At 34.6% G+C, this 23,034-nt stretch overlaps 1 protein-coding gene across 3 annotated transcripts in view; it reads left to right on the top strand.

The window, feature by feature from the left end:
- Positions 1 to 23,034, top strand: part of LOC127834962 (uncharacterized) — a 79,021-nt gene that overhangs the window by 11,435 nt on the left and 44,552 nt on the right. The window contains exon 1 of one of the 3 annotated variants that reach the window (XM_052361118.1): positions 17,289 to 17,415. The exons of the other annotated variants lie outside the window; for them this stretch is intronic. The gene's annotated coding sequence lies outside the window, so the exon portion shown is untranslated. Of the gene's footprint in view, positions 1 to 17,288; positions 17,416 to 23,034 lie in introns of those variants that run through there. 3 annotated transcript variants of the gene reach the window in all.

Genomic DNA, 23,034 nt, shown 5'->3' with positions numbered 1-23,034 from the left:
ACCGGAAATAGTTTTACTTTGGACACACACAATAAATACTCTCTATGTACGTGGCCTGTTTAGATTCTGAAACGAGGTCATATTTCCTGTGTGTTACCTATTGCAACAATTTACAATTACACTTACATCCAATGAGTTTTCAATACCCATTCAAACAAAACGCATTGTAACTTTCTACTTGCCTTTATTATTCAGCTGTTTAAACGCCAGTATTGGAAGGAAGTAATATTTTCCGGGTTGACAATTTCTGAGAACACACAATCCATATTGTCGATTCTGTATTAAAAGGGACACTTTCACAGTTTAGAACCGGAAAAAAGTTCGACTGAATGAAGGAAAATACAACTCGCTTCAGAAAAAAGTGGTAGGTCAAATAGTCTGTCATGTATGTTTGCTTGTATTTAAAAAACACCGTAGCCGATATTTTCGCCGTCATAAGACGAGGTGTCGTGCGGAAGATTAAATTATTGTCAATCACAGACCAAACATAAAATTGGAGGTCTATTGTTCTTTCTTTGTTTGTAATTTATGGATGGTTTGTGAAAGTTCTGTGTAAAATTGTTCTCCATCATAAGCTCATAAGCATATTTTTTTAGGTGTATTTGCAGTCCGCACAGGCTAATCAGGGACGAAACTTTCCGCTTAAACGCCATTTATGCTAAGAAGAGAATTTTTAAACGAAAAATATCATAAAAGCGGAAAGTGTCGTCCCTGATTAGCCTGTGCGGACTTCACAGGCTTATCTGGGACGACACTTTATGCACGTGCATTAACCCCCATTTGTTCACAGAGATCTGCCCATATATATATTTCTGTTAGGTTTTGTCTATAAGAAAACACATTTAATAAAATTATTGATCAAAAGAAAATTCTTAAAGGGTTAACAAAACATAATCGTTCGCGTGACGGGCTCAATTTAGCCATGGGTATACGCAATCAAATGCTGTGAATCTCTGCGCTTACGTGAGTAAATGTCCTTTGATCAATTAAAAAGGTTGACTGCATTCGACATAGTAGCTTGATATAGTCTGATTAACTCATGTTTTGTCTGAGGGCGATAGCATCAAACCAATATTCTATCTCGTCTGTTCAAGGCTGTAGTACAGCAGATTGCTATAGAAGCAACAAGGTAGGTTTATTTGTTAATAACTGAACGGATACGAACGTTTTGTTTGAATTGCTTAAGTCCATTTGTGTTTACTTGTTTTGGATGCACAAACAGAACATTTATAGTTATATGTGCTATATTTAATCATATAAATCGCATTTAGCTTATTCATAGCGTGTTTGTTTTGTGGTGGATTTGCAACAGGTGAGCAAATAGATATTTTAATGTTGGTTTTTGTTATGAATGTTTTTTTTATAAACATGTCAACATGAAATTGGATGTCGCTTTTTACGATAGTATACTAGACTTGGTATATTATATTATACATGGCGCAATTTTGCTGTAAGTTTATTACCACGTGAATATCTCGAAGCATTCACAATTAGTATATTATCTAAAATATTTACATTATTATTATTATTATTACTATTGTTATTGTTAAATATACACATATCATCCGATGTATCAAGTATTGAACATGATATAGTTCGGGATTGCCGATGCAGGCTGTCAAGCGGTCATACTTTTTCCTACTTTTTCCTACTATTTCCTACTTTTTCATCAGGATCCTACTTTTTCCTATTTTTTACCAAATCTTCCTACTATTCCTACTTTTTCATTTTCAATGGAGAATTATTATTTTTTAAAGAGTTTATTTAGTAAACTTGCAGGATGAATGAATCTATGGCATGACTGTATCCCTGGTAATGTGCATTCATCTAGATGAGACGTGACAACCCATGCTGACTGTCTGCTAGCACCTCTTCAGGAGCATAAATACGTATTTCTTATGTAACTTTTAAAATTATTGACAAGTTTTTTTTTTGAAGTAACAATAGTGCCTTGTTTACTTCCTTAGCATTTGTACACTGCAGACTTCACTACCTTACACAGTTCCCAGTGATGCAAGAGCTGAGGGAACCCATTGTTTATTCCAGTTTTATTTTGTTTCCATTGACAACAATTTGACCAAACCTTATGCATGTTTACATGATATTGCTGTTTGGAATGTAGAGATATAGAGATACCATGTATTGTATGAGTGGTTATGTAAAATGGAATTTATTACACAAGTTATTGGAAAAAAGATAAAACTGATGCTTTGCCGAGTTTTCATCATTTACAAATGTAATAAATTCTGTATTACATGACAACGGATATGGTGTTCTATTGATATCATAGGTACATCATGTTAAGTAATTAAAGATAATTGCACAGAGCCTAAATGCCCTGATACATTTTTATGCTCCCGGTAGGGTGGCATATTGCAGTTGTACTGTCAGACCGTTTGTCTGTCTGTCTGTCTGTCTGTGTGTGTGTGTCCGTCCGAAAACTTTAATATGGGCCATACCTTTTGCAATATTGAAGATAGCAACTTTATATTTGGCATGCATGTGTATCTCATGAAGCTGTACATTTTGAGTGGTAAAAGGTGAAGGTCATCCTTCAAGGTCAAAAGTTAAAAAATACAATCCAAGGGAAGTAATAAGCTTTAAAAGGGAGATAATTGTGTTTCGGTGTTTCTGACAAACACAATTCTTGTCTAATGATGCCATAGCTAGTGAGGTTACTTCAAGGTGTTACAGCGTAGTATTAAAATTATTAAACGGCATTATTACACTCCCACAAAGTCATCAATAATGTAAAAGCCATTATTTGAAACTGGAATAAACAATGTAGTGCAACTGTTTTATTGCCCAATCAATGATGTCATAAAAGATGTCAGGTGATAAGGTCCTATCTCCAGTTGCATAATCTGCTCTGCAATGACCAGTCATTTTGAATGTAACTTAAGTCATTATAACTGCACCCTATTGTCAATTTAAAGGTTTCACAATGTAGCTGTTGCAGAGCATTGACACTGCTTTATATACTAGTATTAATCTTGTACAACAAGTTGGTGTATCACTAAATAAATTTGGTCTTCTGCTTAAGGATATAACATGCACAATATAATTACCATATCGATACACAGAAGACCTCTAACCACTTATCTGATGATACACCAAAATGAACAGCATATAATTACATGTATACTTCTTTATCAGGGTAGCTTTGCTTGAAACTTAATTATCATAGATACACTAATATAAGTGCTAAAATTCCTAGTGGGAAAACAAAGTTTAACCCTTCATGGATGGAGAAGTTGGACAACAGTGGAAAAACACTGGGATCATGGTGCAAGAGAGATACCGGCAATGAGTTTGCAAGATATTGTACTGTCTGAATGAAGTCCATCTTGTAGTAATTCTGGTGCTAATCAACTTATAAGTCATGCAGATGGATAAAAACACAAGGAAAACATGAAATACATGCATGATAATTCACAAAAGCGTTTGTTTGGAAGTACCCAAAAGCCAAGCAGCTCTCAGGGTTGTGGGGATAAATCTATCTGTATGCAAGTACATCCATCACACAAGGAACAGGTACAAAAGGCTGAAATCTTCTGGGCCCTTAAGGTAGCTTCAAGTGGGTATCCATACAGAACATGTGATGGCACTCCTGCTCTGTTTCAAGCTATGTTTCCTGGACCTGTGTCTAAAAAATTAGTATTATGTATTCCTACTTTTGAGGGAAAAGTTCCTACTTTTTCCTACTTTTTTCCTACTTTTCTTGCAAAAGTAGTTCCTATTTTTTCCTACTTTTTGAAAAAAGGTTACTTGACAGCCTGCCGATGTGTTGACTGTGTACCTGTTAAGTAGTGCAATATACATGCTCTGCAATTAACACGTGAATTCCATAATAAAATGTAATACAGATTAATTACCAGATTAGATCCAGGCCACAGTTGAAGTGTTGATTATAACGCAATCTAGTGGTGAATGTTTATCAAAGAACAAAAACTGTCCGGCATCGAGTACACAAAACACTGTCGTTTTTACGTTAACATTTGAATATTTCGGACGTTTTTTAAACCGCGAAATTAATAGAGTTATGTTTATTAACTTCATTTGATTTGTGTGGAAATTTAAATATGTGATGAGTCGATATATTTAATAAACAGATTACTAGAAAATATTCAGAAGCTTAATCATAACTAGAAAACGAAAGTAAGACGTTGAAACAAATATTGAAACATGACGTTATGGAAAGTTCACTATTGGCTATAGGTAATAATTACAAGAAAGCCGGACAGTGCGCTAGAGAATGTAAGTAATATGTTTATACAATATTTATTTTATATTTCCCGGTGGTTAATAGAGAAATATCGGGAATTAAAACTGATAAATCACTGCTTCAAACAGTGCACATTAACAGCGAAAATTATCGATAAAAAATCATAAAATAAAAAGAAAATTTATTGAATTCGGTGTTCTTTTTTTTTTTATTATATTAACACTCGTGCTTTTGAATCGATATTCTACCGAATCCAAGCAATATCTTCTATTGAAACATGACGTTTTGAAAAGTGCACTTTTGACGTTATATAGTATTTATAAAAAAGCAGTACAGTGCTTGTAATTAAGCATCGTAGATGCTTGAAAAAAGGACTCTTTCATACTTTGTCTGTATATTTTAATAAACTGACAGCTAAATCTATGACTAACACTGTCTGAGCTCTGATTCGGGATTTAGTCACATTCCAATGCAACAGTCGAATACGTTTCGGACTATCAACATCAATAATTAATTTTTACAAACAAGTATTTTCCCCATTTTTGAAGATCAATAAATATGTCTTAATAACGCAAGAACATCTCTTGCACGACGGTTACATTTCGTTCATTTGTATGTGAGAGCATGGAACGACAACTCTGCGAAATCCGAATATTTTAAATATACTAAAAATACTACTCTCCGGAAAATACTCGCCAACCAGTAGTCCAAATACAAAATATAGTTTCTTCAGAATAACGTCTTTGTAAGCGTTTTTCATCTCAAATGATTGTAATTACTGAAATTTTATATGACGTCATATTTTGGAATATAGTGTATTCGACTGAAACTAGATTTCTCTGCGGCACCTTTTGGTTTCAAACCTGTTCAGCTCACGAAATATATAACAACATAAACAAATATCATATATAAAACAAGTAATTGTCATTACAAATCGTGACAAAAATAGATTTTCATAACGCCTTCTTACATTTTAAGACATAGTAATAGTTGACACAATATAATATTGTTTTAAAGGTGCCTTTTCACGTTTTGTAATTGACAAAATTAAAAAAATGTTTCAGATTCGCAAATTTTCGTTGTTGTTATGATATTTGTGAGAAAACAGTAATACTGAACATTCACGATGCTTTATAATATCTATTATATGCACCTTTTGACGATTTAAAAACCTGAAATTATAAAGCGCTGCAACGCGAAACGATGGAATAATTTTGAGCGTTCTGTTGATGTCGTTATAGTTTGTGATTCTTCGAGGATTTCTTCTAAAAAGTATAAAATACACCTCTCATTATATGAACACGGATGGCCGGGTGGTATAGGCGATATACTTTTTCTCCAGGGGTCAGTGATTCGAGCCCATTTTTTTTTCTTTTTTTAATTTTATTCTTGTTATTTTGACAGGATCTTTTTAGATCTAATGTTTGGATTTATCAATATAAAGCATTTAATGACAAACTTCAATACATGCCAACATCTGTGAAAAGGTCCCTCCAAGTGATTTCTTCATTATCGCTCCGGTGAGTTTGCGGATAAAAAGAGGTCGCTATCAAGCCAACTCGACAGAGAGACAAAGACAAATGTACCCGCTAGAACGAATCAGAGGGTTTTAATAAAACAATTATGAAATTTGCATTTCCTTTTCTATTGGATATATTTTTCGTTCTGTCGTTTTGACAATTTCCAGCTCGAAAACGGGCCGATACCAAAAAGACAAATATACGTGCCAAAGCGACACATGTACGATAACAACCAACGCACGGTAGGTAACAGAATGTATCAGCTCGTTAGTACTAATCGTGATTCCATACATTGAAACAAATCACGGTTAACTGAGCGCTTAAAACCGTGGTTGATTATGAATTGTTTCAAAACATGACGTACTGCTTTAAGAAATGATAATTCTGCCTCTGCATGAATATGGTTACCTTTGTGTGTTTTTGAATGTTATTTTTTGAGTATGTTGGTCAATATTGTTGTCTACTTGTGTGATGTATAGTTTGTGCACAACATCTGAAGTAGTAGTCGAGTCAATATACACGTTGACCCGCAACACATTGCTACAAAAAGTATTTGCACTTATCCTGGTAGGATAGCACGTACTATATCACATATCTAAAGTTTACCGAAATTGAACCTCCGGAAGAGCGTTTTTTTTCAAGATGGCCGCCAAAACCTATTTTTGATCATAGCTATATAACTATGCACTCAAATTTGATGTTTTTGGTGTCCTTACCCAGGTTCTGATCCAGCCACTATCCAAATGACAATGTTTTTGAAAGAGAATCAGCTGTGAAGAGTGAGAAGGTTGTAATCTTGGTCTGCATTTTCTAGAGATCAGAGGAATCTCTTTAAATGTGCACCTTATTTGAGTCTTTGTGATGTGGACTTGTGGTATATGAAAGTTCGGTGAAATCCTTTATAGCATTTTCCCCATAGACAGTCTCAAGTTAGTGTTTAGACCGGTTCCTTCAATGATGAATCCTATGGCCTCCAGCACGTTCATGCGTGTATGAAAACACCCCAACATCAAAACAATACATTGTACTTTGTGGCGCAACAATGATAATTTCGGCAGCTTTCCATTGCAATGGTTTGTCAAAAGATAAAACGGTGGGAGTGTTGTGCTTCATGGCAAGGTTACAAACAGAGTCTAATGTACGACGTATCCCCAGAATACAAATGATTATAGGCAAGAATTTGACTGACGACTGTTCAGTGTGCTGGATTTCCTGATGAGAAATATGCATCATTCCCTGCATATTCGGTGTTGCCTGCCTGAAGCTGAAGTAGACTTCTCACAAAATATCGACCCTCTTGTCATAATCCAGAAATCGTGTCAGGTCCTCGAATACTACCTCAGTGCAAGCATACCTTGCCAACCGGTATTCCAAGATAGTTTTTTGTCTTACTGGCAGTGTTCAGCTCTTTGTCCTGTTTTTTGCGGAATCGGAACATTCGTCCGTAATGTGGGGTTAAAAGATATAGACAACCATCCCTTGAAAAGTACATTTGCCGTCAATGGTGATAGTATTGTGATTAACACTAATGGCGGCATGAGAACATACATCTCCAACAAATCTATATCACTGCCCAGGATATAAGGTTCCACGAAATCCGCTGCATTCGACAATTACATTCGAAAGATGTAGATGATTGATTTGGACATTTGTAGTGGTGCAATGACAACTTGTGAACGAACTGCTTCAATAATAGCACGACCAACTGCCGCAAACTTGCGCATTGTGTTTTTTCCATAGAATACCCATATAACATCTGCACGGGAATCACTTGCCTATAAAACCACATAGTATGCAGTCTTTATAACTTTCAAAACCTTCACTTGATCATCCTGTGGTTCTCTTTTGTATAGAACTACAACTTTGCATTGCAGCATAACTTTTAATGTTTTATCATATGTGTACTGCTGACGACATTTCTATGTACTTAAGTTCCAGCCTCAATAACAAGATCATCCGTCTGCTTCACACTAGCTTCATTTATTCCCTTCACTCCCTTCAACTGAATAGCACCCCAGTTATTCTTGGAAATCTCAATCTCGTCCTTGCGTATTGGACACAAATCCTGTCTGGATGTGTTTGGACGCATTATTTAATCATTTATGACAAAAAGAGACAATAATGACTTATTAAATTATCTGATTTGAAATCCTGAAATTAACACAGACAGGGCCTAATATAATGGGATTGTTGACGCAACCCTAAAAACCAAACAAGTATCAGGCAGTGTTTAGCAAACGCAGGTCTGATATGTTTGTATTATGTTAGTCTGTTTTTATATTTTGTTGTTAATGAAGCTTAAGCTTCAATAACAAAATACAGGGTTATACTAAGGATAAATATTTAAAACAAAACATGAAAATCTATTTATTTATAAAATTGCGAAAAAAACAGGTTTAAGTCAATAGTTATGCACTTGCGGTCATTGTATTATCGGTCATTTAGACGTCATGTTGGAATTTTCTGTTACGTGATATATCAACATTATTTTTTATTTTCTTTATGTGTTATTCTCCCCCCCCCCCCCTCCCCCCCCAAAAAAAAAACCCCCAAAAACAAACCTAAGTATAGACACCAAAATAATGAAATTTGAGTGGATGCTCACATAGTTATCATAATTTATACTAAGTTTTAGTGGCCATCTTGAAAACAACTACTTTCCGGTTGTTCGATTTTGGTAAACTTTTGATATGTTATAAAGGTCAGTATACCCTACCAGGATCAGTTAATATACATTTGTAGCAATCTTTTTAGGATTTAGTGGTATTTTTCAATATATTCACCCGACTATATGTTCTTTTTTCTCTCTTTATTCATTGTTTAATCATCCCATCTTTTCTGTTTTTCACCTCATCGTCTTCTTGCATCTTCTTCATCAACATTGTGGTTTCAGATCTTCAAACGTTATTACATTGTATTTATTGAATTAATATTTTAATACATATAATATTTACATCTTTTTGATGTGCGAATATCGACTTTATCATTACATATACATGTTATGTCAAAAACTAAAATAGCACTATATCATTAATAATGCCCTAACGTGCATGTGGTATTATATATAAACTGAATCTGTTATAATGTTATTTACTAATTTAAAAATGTGAAAACCGAACACTAGAGAATATAAGCGTCGTTGTTTCCTTTTCTGTTACAATGGCATTAAATGGGAGCGATTTAACCTTGGCACAATTGATATTGTTATCGTCCGTAAACGGCGGGCTAATGTGCATGTTAAATGCACAGTTAATTGTGAAATGCGAGCACGCATCAAACCCTTTTGAGTCAATTGTAATGACTAACTGAGCTGATTGCAAACGTATCAAAGAAGTATGCTATTTTAATAAATGTATGGTATTGTCATCCTACGTCGATATTTATTTACAAAAAAACACGAACGCTTGATTTATTGATGGCGTCAAAAACTCACATTTAACTCATGAGGCCAGCGTATACTGCGTATATTCTGTTTGTTCGGGTTTGTTTTTCCAAAGTTGTTTGTCCAGTGCTGTTTGTTCAAGGCTGTTTGTCCAAGGTTCTTTTTCATTTTTTTCGACGCTTGTTTTTCCTGCCTTGTATGCCCAACGTTGGTTGGGCAAGGATGTGTCTCCAAGGTTAATTTCCAATCATGTTTCTCCTATGCTGTTTGCACAATGCTGTTTTTCAAAGACCATTGTTCTCAGACTGTTTGTGGAGTGTAGTTTCAGCGAGGCTTTTTATGAAGTATTGTTTCTCTAATGCTGTTTGTTCAAGTTTGTTTGTTCAAGGTTGTATGTCAAAGGTTGTTTGTCCAAGGCTGTTTGTCCAGGTTGTTTGTCCAATGTTGTTTTTCCAAGTTTGTTTGTCCATGGCTCTTTGTCCAAGGTTGTTTATGCAAGTTTGTTTGTCCAATGTTGTTCCTCAAATGTTTGTGTTCCAATGTTGTTTCTCCAAAGTTGTTTGTCCAAAGTGGATTGTCCAAGGTTGTTTGTCCATGGCTCTTTGTCCAATGCTGTTTGGCCAAGTTTGTGTGTCAAAGGTTGTTCCCGAAAGGTTTCTTTTTCAAGGTTGTTTCTCCAAAGTTGCTTGGCTATGTCTCTTTGTTCAAGGCTGTTTGTTCAAGATTGTTTGTCCAAGGTTATTATCTCAGAGCGAGCAAAGGAGTCAGCCAACACATACCATTGCTTCTTTCATAATCAATAATCTTACCGCAGACATAACCTTAGAGATTAACAGGTTGCTTTTGCCATTAATTCCTCATAGTTAGTATAAGGGTCTCGTTATTGCTTATTAAAATGCCATCATCTCACTACGTAATTATTATTTTGATTTTCCACGTAGTCATTTCTCTTTTCACTTTTCGTTGCTTTCTTTTCGAATCATTATGTATCTTTAATGGTCATTGAACGTTTTTATCAACAAATTAATTCATCAAATGGAATTAACCGTTAATACCAAACACGATAAATTTGAAAACCAATTTGATTGAATTGCCGATTAAGAAATAGCGTGCACAAAAGAGTTGAAGAGATTTTCAATTATTGTCAGTTATATGATAAAGTTAAATGCCCTTCGGGTTCATTTGCTAACGATGAGGCGTATTTAACAAAAACAAATGCTTATTTAAAATTATAGCGACATATTCTTCGTTTGGAGTTTTCTTTTGTCATGAATTAGGGCTACCGTGCGAATTCTTTCCCAATAGAATCCCGATGCATTTATTTCATAGCAGTTGAATTGACATTGGCGATTAGAATTCGAACGTTTCACATGTAAAGGGTGTTCGGTGCAGATTTACGTTGCGTGGGTTACAGGGCGCTTTAATCGTGCACTGTTAATTGTTGTTTATCGATTGATCTAGTTCCCAAAAAACTACCATTTTAATCATCAACATCATGAATACAGTTGTTTTGCGTTCGTTTTAACATAAATAATTGTACACATTTTTCTTAAATAAATATTCCATCGATGCGCTTATGTTATTTTCGATGTAAAATGTTTCGAAAATCCGTACGACGTTTTATTATCTAATACAGCACGTTTTATTATCTAATACAGCAAACACGCAAAGTACAGTGACGCCATTTTGTCAGACGTTACTACTCGCCAAACCCCGAATAGAAACACGTGTTATAAACATCCGCTTGATGACGTCATTTCATTTTTTCCTGGTCTTGTTTTCATATGTTTGCTTCCGAAATAAAGATAAAATCATGCGAAAATGTTCATAGGAGACCAAGTAAGCGTCGAACACAGATAAGTGTATTAATTTGCTTGGCACACAGATATGTACTTGAAACTTTGGTTTGCTAACAAAGTATTAATAAACTTTTCTGCATTCAACACTTCCCTATTATTCATGCACTTTCCGGTTTTAAAAGAGACGCTGCTTTTTATCTCACGAGAATATAACATAAAATGTTATTAAGACATGAGATCATCACACACACACAATAGTTTACAGTTTTTGCATCATTATAAAATGTCTAAATGTGTCCAAAATAAACTGATATATATATAGGATCTGGCACGAGTTGACATATCATACTATATTTTATTAAACGAGTTCAGGAATTTTGTTAGTAAGCGAGCCTTTGGCGAGCTTACTAACGATTTTCCTGGACGAGTTTAATAAAATATGGTATGATATGACAACGAGTGTCAGATCTTTTTATCACATGCTTTTAAATGAGCAAATTAATAAATATTTACCCAAACATAATGATAAATCTCGAATATTGTTTACATTTCCTGACGTCATTTAGAATGCATCGGCTTTTACAAAGCAAAATAACAAAATGCGAGTGGTCAATAAACGAAAACTAAGCCAATGAAAACGCTTAAAAATGTTGTATTACACATATGTAATAAAAAATGTAATGGTTGTATTACATTGGAATTGTATTACATTGGTATAGCATGTGATAAATAAATATTTGAATTTATAAAGAAAACATATTTAAAAGTATTTCAAATGTCAAAACAAGATTATTTATCAAATTGTTATGCTATATAATCATACAAAGCATACGTTTATGTGATTTTTCGCAATTCCGAATCAATGGGGTCGGTAGACAATTGATATAAAAGACCTTATTGAGAAAAAAAACGCCACTTTAATATAATCCCTTAACCGTTTCTTTTGACTACAATTTATATAGAAAAGGAATTGTTCTCACTAACACGCCCCTTTGCGAAAGCTTTCTTTAATATTCAAATTCGAATTTGTGAATTTTCGCATGCTTTTAAGCAAGCTGACAATAATGAAAAGTTGATCATGGATGTAACGTTGAGTTAGTCATTCAAAGGTTTGTAACCATACATGTCGTGTATGATGTGGGGTCATGATTGCAGGTGCGGTATTCACAAACACTCTTTGAAGTCGATGGATGATTTACTTATAATAAGATATTTTTTCACAAACACAATGTTTTTAGACTTATGCAGAAGTACATCGTCTTAATAAAAACAACATAGCAATAAGTATGGCTCAAATACGTTTGAGTTTAATACAAATGAAATATAGAATAAAGCAATGTGAACAAAATCTGACAAGGCTTGAAAGACGAGTTGAGTAACACAATATTGATCTTTTCATTAGTAAGTGGAGCATTAGTCATGGGGACCATGTGAACATAATTCTACCCAAGCTGGTCGCAGCCAAACTTCCTTCTTTTACGATCATCTACGCACCAAGGTCATTTAACTTAAAAAGTCTTAGCGCAATCCACGCAGCCGTTTAGGAGGAATTGAAAACACAAGCTTTCGGAAGTACGGACGTAAATACGGACAAACAAGTGCGATTCTTAATGTCTTTCAAATAAATAGTAGGTTCATTGAAACAAACGATTAGAACTTTTTTGTGAATTAGACATTATGTTACTGATTTTGATCAGCGGTAGCTTAATCAAATTTTATTAATTTCAATAAAAATATTAAAGGTCAAAACTAAATGTTTGTTCGCGTGACGGTCGCAATGGAGTATGCGCAATCAGATGCTCTGAATGTGCTTTTCCGCTTTGATCAAATAAAAAGGCGGTCCTTTATTGACACATTAGACTGATATTGTCTGAGTATATCATGTTTTTTTTCTGACGCAGATAGCATCAAACCTATATTCAACATAAATTGCTGATAGAGCGCAATAGACGGCTATGTAACGAACACGGTAGTTTTATTTGTTATAAGTTATAAGTAGCGAATAAACTATTATCGACGTGTGTTCACTGGTTTTGGATGCACGAAGAGAAAATCGATAATTATATGTGTTACATTTAATAATGAAAATGCATGGGCTTATTCATATCGTGTTTGTTTGTGGTGGATTTTTAACTTAACACAGACTAAAAAGACGTTAATAAAAGGTGAGCAACTAGCATATTTAACTGGTAGTCTATCCGCTTATTTTGTTAAATAAATTGGTGAACAGAAATTTTTATTTTAAATAGCATCCATATTTTTTAGTATATTCAATATTTATGAAACTGTTTTGCATTGTTTTTGTAATTAATGTCAATATATTATTTTATATTGACATTAACATCAGACAATCTATTATTGTTCATTCTATCATAATTATACTATATATTATTCAATATACTACTACTACTACTACTACTACAACTACTACAACTACTACTGCTACTGCTAAAGCTTTACTACTACTACTACTACTCCAACAACTCCTACTTCCGCCGCCGCCACCGCCGCCACCACCACCACCACCACCATCACCACCACCACCACCAATACCACCACCACCACCACCACCACCACCACCACCACCATCGATTAGTCGATTATTGTACATGATGCATTTTGTTAGAAATATGGTATAAAACTTCGAAATGCTTTCGAAATGTAACTGTGTCAACTTAACGTGTTTATTAGGTGTTTATTAGTTCATTCTACTAGCAATCCAATTGAAACGTGAATTCCATATATGTATAATACAGGTAAATGACCAGATTATGGTCACAGTTTATGCGTTTATTTTATCGCAAACAACTGGTGATTATTTATAAAACCTTGTCTTTTACATTTAAGCTACATAGTCAAAATACAAAATATCGTTTTTTTTCACTTAATCATTCGTTGTAGTTTTTTAAATTTGACTTCTACTTGGCATCTTTGCCAAGTAGATGCCAAGTTTTTAAACCAGTTCGGTTCGCAAAATACATTTACAATTAAATTTACTAATTAACCAAATAGGATATATATTTGTCGTGACAAAACTAAACAAAACATATTTTTTTAATAACACCGCATACTTATTAGAACATATTCACATTTGACACAAAATAATAATATTTTGACTGATTTTGTATAATATTTTGCCTGCGTGATTCCAATACGACAATAATTACATTTTCCATCTTTTTTTCGTGTTGGTGTGTTGACAACTTCAAACCCACCAACATTCATTCTACCGGAACTTTTTGTCTTTCTTGTGTGATGCCACTTTCAAAGCTTCCAACACGACAACAAGAGAGAACGCCAAATCTTCATGCTAGATCGACTCAATTTACACCAATAAAACAATGCGCTTTTAGCTAGTGTGAAACTATAGTCATTAAAGTTATAGTAAATGTGATATATGATTGTGTTGTTATGATACCGCATGTATTTATTTAATGCCGATATGTAAGACCAGACGATCGTTTTTCTTTTCATAAAAAATATGCAAATAGTAATTGTTGTTGTTTTAAACAATCAGACAGAGGGGCATGCAAAATAAAGTCCGTGTTTAGTAATGGGGGATAGATAATTCATGACATCACCATTGATCTCCCACATTTCCTTTTGCCCGAGACTGTTTGTCCAATTTTGTTTGTTCAATTGTTTTTTTCCCATGCTGTTTGTCCAATATCGTTGTTTCAATGTTTTGTTCAAGGCTGTCTGTCTAAGGCTGTTTGTCTAATGTTGTTTGTCCAAGGCTGTTTGTCCTAGGTTTTTTGTCCAAGGTTGTTTGTCCATGGCTGTTTGTCCAAGGTTGTTTTTCCAAGGCTATTTGTCCAAATTTGTTTGCCAAAGGTTGTTTGTTCAATACTTTTTTGTCCAAGATTGTTTGTCCATGGTTGTTCAAGGCTTGTGTCCAAGATTGTTTGTCCAAATCATTTGTAAAATGCTGTTTATTCAAGGTTGTCTGTCGCAGATTATTTCTCCAAGGCTGTCTGTCCAATGCTGTTTGTCCAAGGTGGTTCGTCAAAGGTTGTTTGTCCAAGATAGTTTTTCCAAGGTTGCTTGTCCAATGTTGTTTATCCAAATCATAAGTCAAGGGATGTATGGTCAATGCTGTTTGTTTAATGCTGTTTGTCCGATTCTGTTTGTCCAATTATGTTTGTCCAAGGCTGTTTGTCCAAGACTGTTTGTCCAAGGCAGTTTGCCCAAGGCTGTTTGTCCGAATCATGTGTTAAAGTCTGTTTTTTTCAATGCTGTTTTTTTCAATTCTTTTTTACAAGGCTGTTTGTCCGAGGCTGTTTGTCCGAGGCTGTTTGTCCGAGGCTGTTTATCCGAGGCTGTTTGTCCAAGGCTATTTGTCCAAACCTGTTTGTCCAAGGCTGTTTGTCCAAGGCTGTTTTTCCAAGACTGTTTATCCAAGGCTGTTTGTCCACGGCTGTCTGTCACAGGGCTGTTTGTTCAAGGCTGTTTATCCAATACTGTTTGTCCAAGGCTGTCTATCCAAGGCTTTTTGTCCAATGCTGTTTATCCGAGGTTGTTTGTCCTAGTTTGTTTGTCCAAGGCCTTTTGTAAAATGCTGTATGTCCAAGGCGGTTTGCCTAAAGCTGTCCGATCAATGCTGCTTGTTTAAGGTTGTTTTTTCAAGGCTGTTTACACAAGGCTGTTTGTCTAGGGTTGTTTGCCCAAGGTTTTTGGTTCAAGGCCGTCTGTCCAAGGCTGTTCGTCCAAGGTGGTTCGTTCAAAACTGTCTTTCCAAGGCTGTTTGTACGAGATTGTTTGTCCAAGGCTGTTTGTTAAAGGCTGTTTGTCTAAGGCTGTTTGTCCATTGCTGTGTTCAAGGCTGCTTGTCCAAGTTCTTTTTATAAATCATTTGTCACAGGCTGTTTGTTTAAGGTTGTCCGTCCAAGGTTGTCTGTTTACGGTTGTTTGTCCAATGTTGTTTGTCCAATGTTGTTTGTTCAATGTTGTTTGTTCAATGTTGTTTGTTCAATGTTGTTTGTTCAATGTTGTTTTTCCAAGGCTGGTTGTTCAAGGCTGTGTGCCTAAGGCTTTTTGTTTAAAGGTGTTTGTCGAAATCATTTGTCAAAGGCTGTTTATTCAATGTTGTATGTCCAAGGTTGTATAATCAAGGTTGTTTGTTCAAAGCTGTTCTGTCCAAGGTTGTTTGTCCAAGGCTGTTTGTCCAAGGCTGTTTGTCCAAGGCTGTTTGTCTACGCCTGGTATTCCAGATCTGTTTTTCCAAGGTTCATAGTGAGGATATGATAAAAATCGATGGGTTTATGTAGTTTGATATTAATTATTAACAAATAACATATAAGCTAATATTTTGTTCGGTCAATCATTGACAAACAATTAGTGACTTGTCATATTTTTTAAAGTTCTGACATGTAGTGAAACCTAAGTTCCAATCATAAATGATTGAAACACAACAACTTCAAAACAACTACGACAGGAAAAACAACACCAAACAGTGCAATCTGAACGAGCAGCCCGGGATCTTGATAAACAAGGCCAAGCATGCTCTTAAATGTCAAGATCAAAATTCCTTTGACGATACAGGCAAATATGAACTGAAGATGATTAATACCATTGTCGTCTAATTTAACACATTCATAAGTGTTCTTAGTAATTTCTTATTGGCATACAATAATTTTAAGTTGTTTTAAAGGAAGATTAATGGCACAGAGAGTTCAAAAAATAGATCGAACCATCTTCATAGTGCAATCACGTTAGAAGTTAACGACGTCGTAAGGAAGTAATGAAGTCCTTTAAGAGATTAGTTATCCTATAACTTTTTTATATAAGCAATAATCTTTACGCTGACATAATCTAAGAGATTAACGTTTACTTTGTTCTTTATTTCTTTTAGTCAGTATAAAGGTCTCGATATTTGCTTATTTAAAAGCCATCATCTCACTGTGTAATTATTATTTAGTTTTTCGACTTTGTTAATTCTCTTTCCACTATTCGTTGTTTTCTTTTAAAACTATTACGTATCCTAAATGGCTATTGAAGTGGTTTATAAAGAAACTAATTCATCTACTGGGATTTATCATTAGTACCAAAAAACGATAAGTTCAAAAATCCATTATATTAAATAGCCTATTAAGAAAACAAGTGCACTAAAGAGCTAAACGATTTTAATTTATTGTCAGTTATGTGATAAATGATAATGCTCTTTGCTAAATCTGCAAAATGCGGGTCAATCGCTTCTAATGTGGCGTATTTAACATTAAGAAATATTAATTCAGAATTATGGGAATTTTTTTTTGTATGGACTTTGCTTTTGTAATGAAAAAGGGCTACTGAATGGATATTTTCCCAATAACCGCCTGATGCATTTATGTTTATGGCATGAAAATTATTCATTTGACATTCGTCGTTGATAATTCGAACGCTGCACTTGTAACGGATGTTCTTTGCGCGTTAACGTTGCGTGCTTTAATGAGAGCAAGGATAGTACACTGTGAAAGACCCGTGGACGCTGTTGTTACCTTGGGGAATCAGGTATTGTAGTCATTATGTTCAAAGAGATACGATGGCGATGGGTTTTTTTTCGACGTAGCTTTAACCTTTTTCAATTGTCGATGGAATATGACAGAAACTTCCGGCCAATATGAATACTTATAAGTTATAACAATTGCATTGGTTTTCGTCAGCGATAAACGCTTGATCATTTTTTTTCTTTTAAAACGAGGTTTAACATTTAAAAATGAGACGTGTTTCCCTCTGTTAGCATTTATTTTTGGTATACCACTTTTTCCGTCAACATTGGTTTTGTGCGTCTGAGTGATTCATATAACACAAATTAAACAGATGTAACTTTACTTATTAACAAACTTTATTGCCATTGTGTTTCTATATGTTTCTATAGTGTTTACAATTATGCATTATTGGTTAATTCTAATTTCGTACACAATATTTTTTGGCGATGGAAATCATATATTTCCTCTTAAAAAGCTGTGACGACGACCAGATTATAAATCACTTATTTCAATCACTTTTGTTTGTACATCTGATTTTTTTGATATTGCCGAAATTTCAATAAAATTTAAAGTTATGCGATATCTTGCTTAAAAGCACATAAATCCTCAAAATCAACGAAAATTTCGAACAATATTCCGGAAAACCGATTCATGTACATGTATATTAATATAAACATCGAAAATAAGGAAATAAAGACATGCTATATTAACACGCTTTGATAACATACTGTGAATTGTAATTGTCGTTTGAAATAATATTAAACGGATGCATGTATTTTGTCGGTTTAACCCATTTATGCCTAGTAGACTATCCTTCTAAATTGGATCAATTTATTTCCAAAATTAGGGATGTCTAGTATATTTATTTGTATATTTAGAATATTTCTTACAGAAATTCATTGAAGCAAACAGCCCAGACCCTGATGAGACGCCGCATCATGCGGCGTCTCATTTGGGTCTACGCTGTTTGCCAAGGCTTTTTTTTCAAGACGCTAGGCATAAATGGGTTAACATGTTCTTGTACAACCGTATATGGTTAAATGGTTGATGCGTCACTCACGTGTGACGTTTAGGACGAGCGCTGACATTTTTTTTTTCTATTTGCATAATTGTATTTGAATTGAATATCAATTTTGTTAAAGTAGTAATATTGCGCTGTATGATTATACATTTTCTTACATTAGTGTATCTTTAGGTGGCTAATCTGTATTGATGATCTTTCTTTTAATGAATCAGAAACAAAAAAACGAATTGTTTGATAAATATGTACATTTTAATCTACGTGCATAATTAAATTGAACTTTTCATGTAAAGTAATCGCGGCGTTTCGTAGAGACATCGCCGCATGCTCTGTTATTTCACGTGTAAATATTTGGTATTTGCGCGATTGTCGTTCGGGTACGAGATAGAAAAAAGAGGAGAGCAATTTAAAAAAAGAGAAGTGAATGTCACCTCTATGTCACCGTGCCCTTGTCAGTTGAGCTACGCAACATCCCTCAAAGATTTGTTAGCAACTGCGTGGCTTCAATGAGAATTAGCCACTCGAATTTATTATATTCGTGACTTTTCACAATGGCATTTTTTTACGTTGTACGATTTTGAGAATTTTACTTTTGAAATGATATTTGAAGTTTTGTAGTTTTACAATTGTTTGTCAGTCTTTTTCAAATAAATCTTTAGAAATTGATATTTATGTGTTGAAATATTCTCGGTCAAAATTTCATCAAAAATCCGAAGGGAGCTATAATGATTTGAAAACATGTTGCGTCAGAAAAGTCTCTTAGTGTATTAACAATATCATTATTGATAAAGTTTTGCTTAAACTTATTTCAAGTAACGAAATTTGGTGGCGATTTTTTTGTTTGACCCAGTGAACCCCCATGTCTTAGATAGTCATAGTTTATATCGAGTACACCTTGTTTTCCCGATATGCATGCCTCCCAAAAATAATTGTTATTTGGGCTAAATGCAATAGCGTGAGGTCTAGAAGACGCCCTATTGAAGACACGCTCCTCTGACTTTTAAAGACCTTGTACAACTGCACCCCGGTTTAAAGTCCTCTTGTGAAAAACTTAGAAGATTAGGGTTAAGTTTGGGAAGGGTGTCGAACCTGCGAACTTTGAGTTATGGCGCAAGTATGTTACCATTAGACCACGGATGGGATAACTGATCTTCCCGATATTAAAATTTTTGAACTCTAACGATAGGCTTGGTATCACTGGCGCCGCGGTCGGTTATTTAATCCAAAGTATGTCTGGTATGAAGGGCTTAACCGCTGACGAGAAATTACCGCATGAACAATAACTTTCATAACAATAACGCTTACGTCATTTTAATCGCTGCTGTCCAAAAAGTATGTTGCTTACAGCTAAGTAACCAGGTAGTAAGCGATCTATTTTAGTTGTAATATTTTTAACAAATAAAGATTTTTTTCAAACATAATTCTAAGTATCGGTGTTTAGTTTACAGACGTTTCATTATGTACAAAAATTGCTAAATGTAGTTTAGTTCAGTTCATTCTGGAGCAACAATGTTAATACAGCGGACAAAAACACTATCATTTTGGGCAGAAGTTCTCATTATTGTCTCAAAAGATGAACATTTTGAAATGCTGCTTTCGATTTGAGCCGACAGAATTTTTAAGTTGTGTTCGGGAACATGTCTTGCGGGAACTTATTCTGTATTATGCAGGCTAAAAGTCAGTAAGTTATCGCATTAATGCGCGCCGCTTATAGAGAAGTGAGGCGCACAGTTATGCTCGATTTTTTCATTGTCGGTTCGGGTACTACTTGCATGTACCCCGGCTACTCATAAGTATATTTACTTGTACTCCGGGAACGGTTAATATACTTAAACGTACCGGGTCGATATTAGACTGTACCCGAGTTGTAATCCCGCCAAAAATCCGATGTCGTAAAACGCGCTACCGATAACCGTAAAACGATTTTGTTTATCTTAAACAAACTTCTTATTAAAAAAACAACTTCATAAATATTCATTTGATTAGGAGTTTCGATCATATAGATGGTATTTGACAGAAAGTTGACATACATGAGAACATAATTAATTAAAAAAAAGCCGACAACGACCGATTTAGCTTTAAAATTCCCGGGTACGTCATTCTATACATATATAGTGACGTCACTACGTTATTGTCACCTCTATACTAAGACGCATCACATTTCCCTGGTTTGGGGAATTATGCTTCCACCAAAGGTAGTTCTGCGTAGGAATGAAAATGTTAATGATGAAAGCAAAATCGTTTTGTGTGTGTGTTTAAAACGAAATGTTGTTTGCAGAAATGTTATTTAATAATGTTTAAATGTGATTTTGAATCTCTATTAAACTGATAGCGATTATCAGAAGCACGATTACCTGACCTACTTTCGCTTTCACTTTTCACATGTAAAAGAAGTGCTACCTTCAATGCCTTTCGCGTTGGTACACAGGTCAGTAAGACCGGTGAGTACACAATGCGGGTACGTTTGAGTATATTTACCGTACCCTGGGTACAAGTAAGTATACTTAAGAGTACCCGGGGTACATTTAAGTAGTACCCGAGCCAACAAAGACTTATCGAGCCACAGTTATCGTTATATGAAATAAACGTATACAGAAAACGGTAATATTTAAAATACTTGTATTTTTCAATAAATGGATATCAATCGTTTGCTGGCAGAGGTAAAAACTTTTCGCCTACTGCGTTTATTATATAAGACTTATTGTTGACTCTTTGCTACTTAGTTATGGTTATAAACTGACAATATCCGACTTTAAACTATGGGTTTAATGATGTCTAAAACATGGTATGCATGTATGCCATTTTGGACCCAGCGTCTACACTGAGTATTATACAATTTGGCCGTGCTCTGTGAAATGGGGGTTTAATGCATGTGCGTATAGTGTCGTCCAAGATTAGCCTATGCAGTCCGCACAGGCTAATCAGGGACGACACTTTCCGCTGCTTTTATATTTTTATTTTAAACAAAGTTTCATCTTAGCAAATATCCAGTTTAGGCGGGAATTTTAGTCCTAGATTAGCCTGTGAAGACACTTTATGCACACGCATTAAATCCCCTTTTCACAAATCGCGGCTCAATTATAATAACACGTACAGTATGATCCAACAACTAACCGAGTCTCTTCATCTGGGTATAAATATGAGACATTAAGGCTAATTATTGTGGGCATGTCTCTTTATCTTGTTCAAAGTGTACGCTATATTGCCAGTTCTTTTAATAATATAAAGTATTAGTTTTTCGAGCTAGAGGACAAAACAGTACATGTGTTGTGGAGAATACATTGATAAAAGTCACATAATGAAATATCCTTTTTACGATTATGGGTGATGAATTTCGTCTAGTAAACGGCTTTGGAGCGTACTTCGTAAATATCTGTTGAAAGGATACGCGACGTGATAATTGAATCATTTGATTATTGAAAACCAGTTAATGTCGTCATATAACAATGCGTGCGGTTATCAATAGTAAAGTGGCGACATAAAAACTAAATGTCTTATTATTGCTAAATATCAGAGCGAACAAATACCATAAATTAATTTTGATTTGCGCACACACTATAAGAACATAAATCTAAGTTTTCACAAATAGACTTAAACAAAATACACAAATGTCGCAAAAGAAATATGATTCACCAACTTATAAGAACTAGTTCTTATTACAAATACACATGATGTGCACACATGTAAACCAGTATCTAGAAAAAGTATAGAAGAAACGCACACTATACACATGATGTGCACACATGTAAACCAGTATCTAGAAAAAGTATAGAAGAAACGCACACTATACACATGTGTAAATATAGTATTGAAATAAAACCATATCCTTTTAAACAAATACATATGATTTACAAATATGACTTTTAAAATTATAAAATATCTTCACAAAACTTTACATGTTCATCACGTCTTCACAAATAACTTAACAAATACAGCACAAATGGATCTAAAACAAACACATCAGATCATCTCAAAGTTGCACAAAGTCTCTATTTTTAGCTTAAGGGTGATGTGAATGCCATATAGAATATGCCTGTAAACAAACGTCAGCAATGGATTTTATTTATCAGTTTTTTTAACACTGTATTAAATGTATGAAAATTCTTGAATTTTCGAAATTATCCGAGATTGATTCATGTGTAAAACTAGTGGTTTCCTTTTGTTCTTCTTTAATGCCCTAAGCTTTTACGTGAACATACTTACAGCTCGGACCCAGGAGGGTCAATAGCTGGGAGTTGGATTATTTCAACTATGGTTTTCCTGCGATTTGTCTATGTTATGTTCCATTTTATGATGTGTAGATAAGATGGACCGATTTTTTATTGTGTTACATGTACGTTATGTTAAGTAAGAAGGAATGTGTTATTTACAAGCTCGTGCATGCGGTCTTATGACTTTAACAATACACAATTAATATAATTTTGAGATATTCCTTGAATCGCTAAAAATATTCATTAAACTTGGTATGCTTACACACAGAATAATGCGACATCCGCATGCTGTATCCGCCCTCTGCAGAATGATTCAGCATTGAACATATGTTGGAGAAACTAAAATAAATGGGCCGTTCTCTGTGAAAAAGGGGTTTAATGCGTGTGCGTAAAGTGTAGTCCCAGATTA

Source organism: Dreissena polymorpha, chromosome 6 (genome assembly GCF_020536995.1).
Source record: "Dreissena polymorpha isolate Duluth1 chromosome 6, UMN_Dpol_1.0, whole genome shotgun sequence".
NCBI classification, from domain to species: Eukaryota; Metazoa; Mollusca; class Bivalvia; order Myida; family Dreissenidae; genus Dreissena; species Dreissena polymorpha.
The sequence above is the reverse complement of the archived record's forward strand: the minus strand, read 5'-3'. Positions and strand labels throughout refer to the sequence as shown.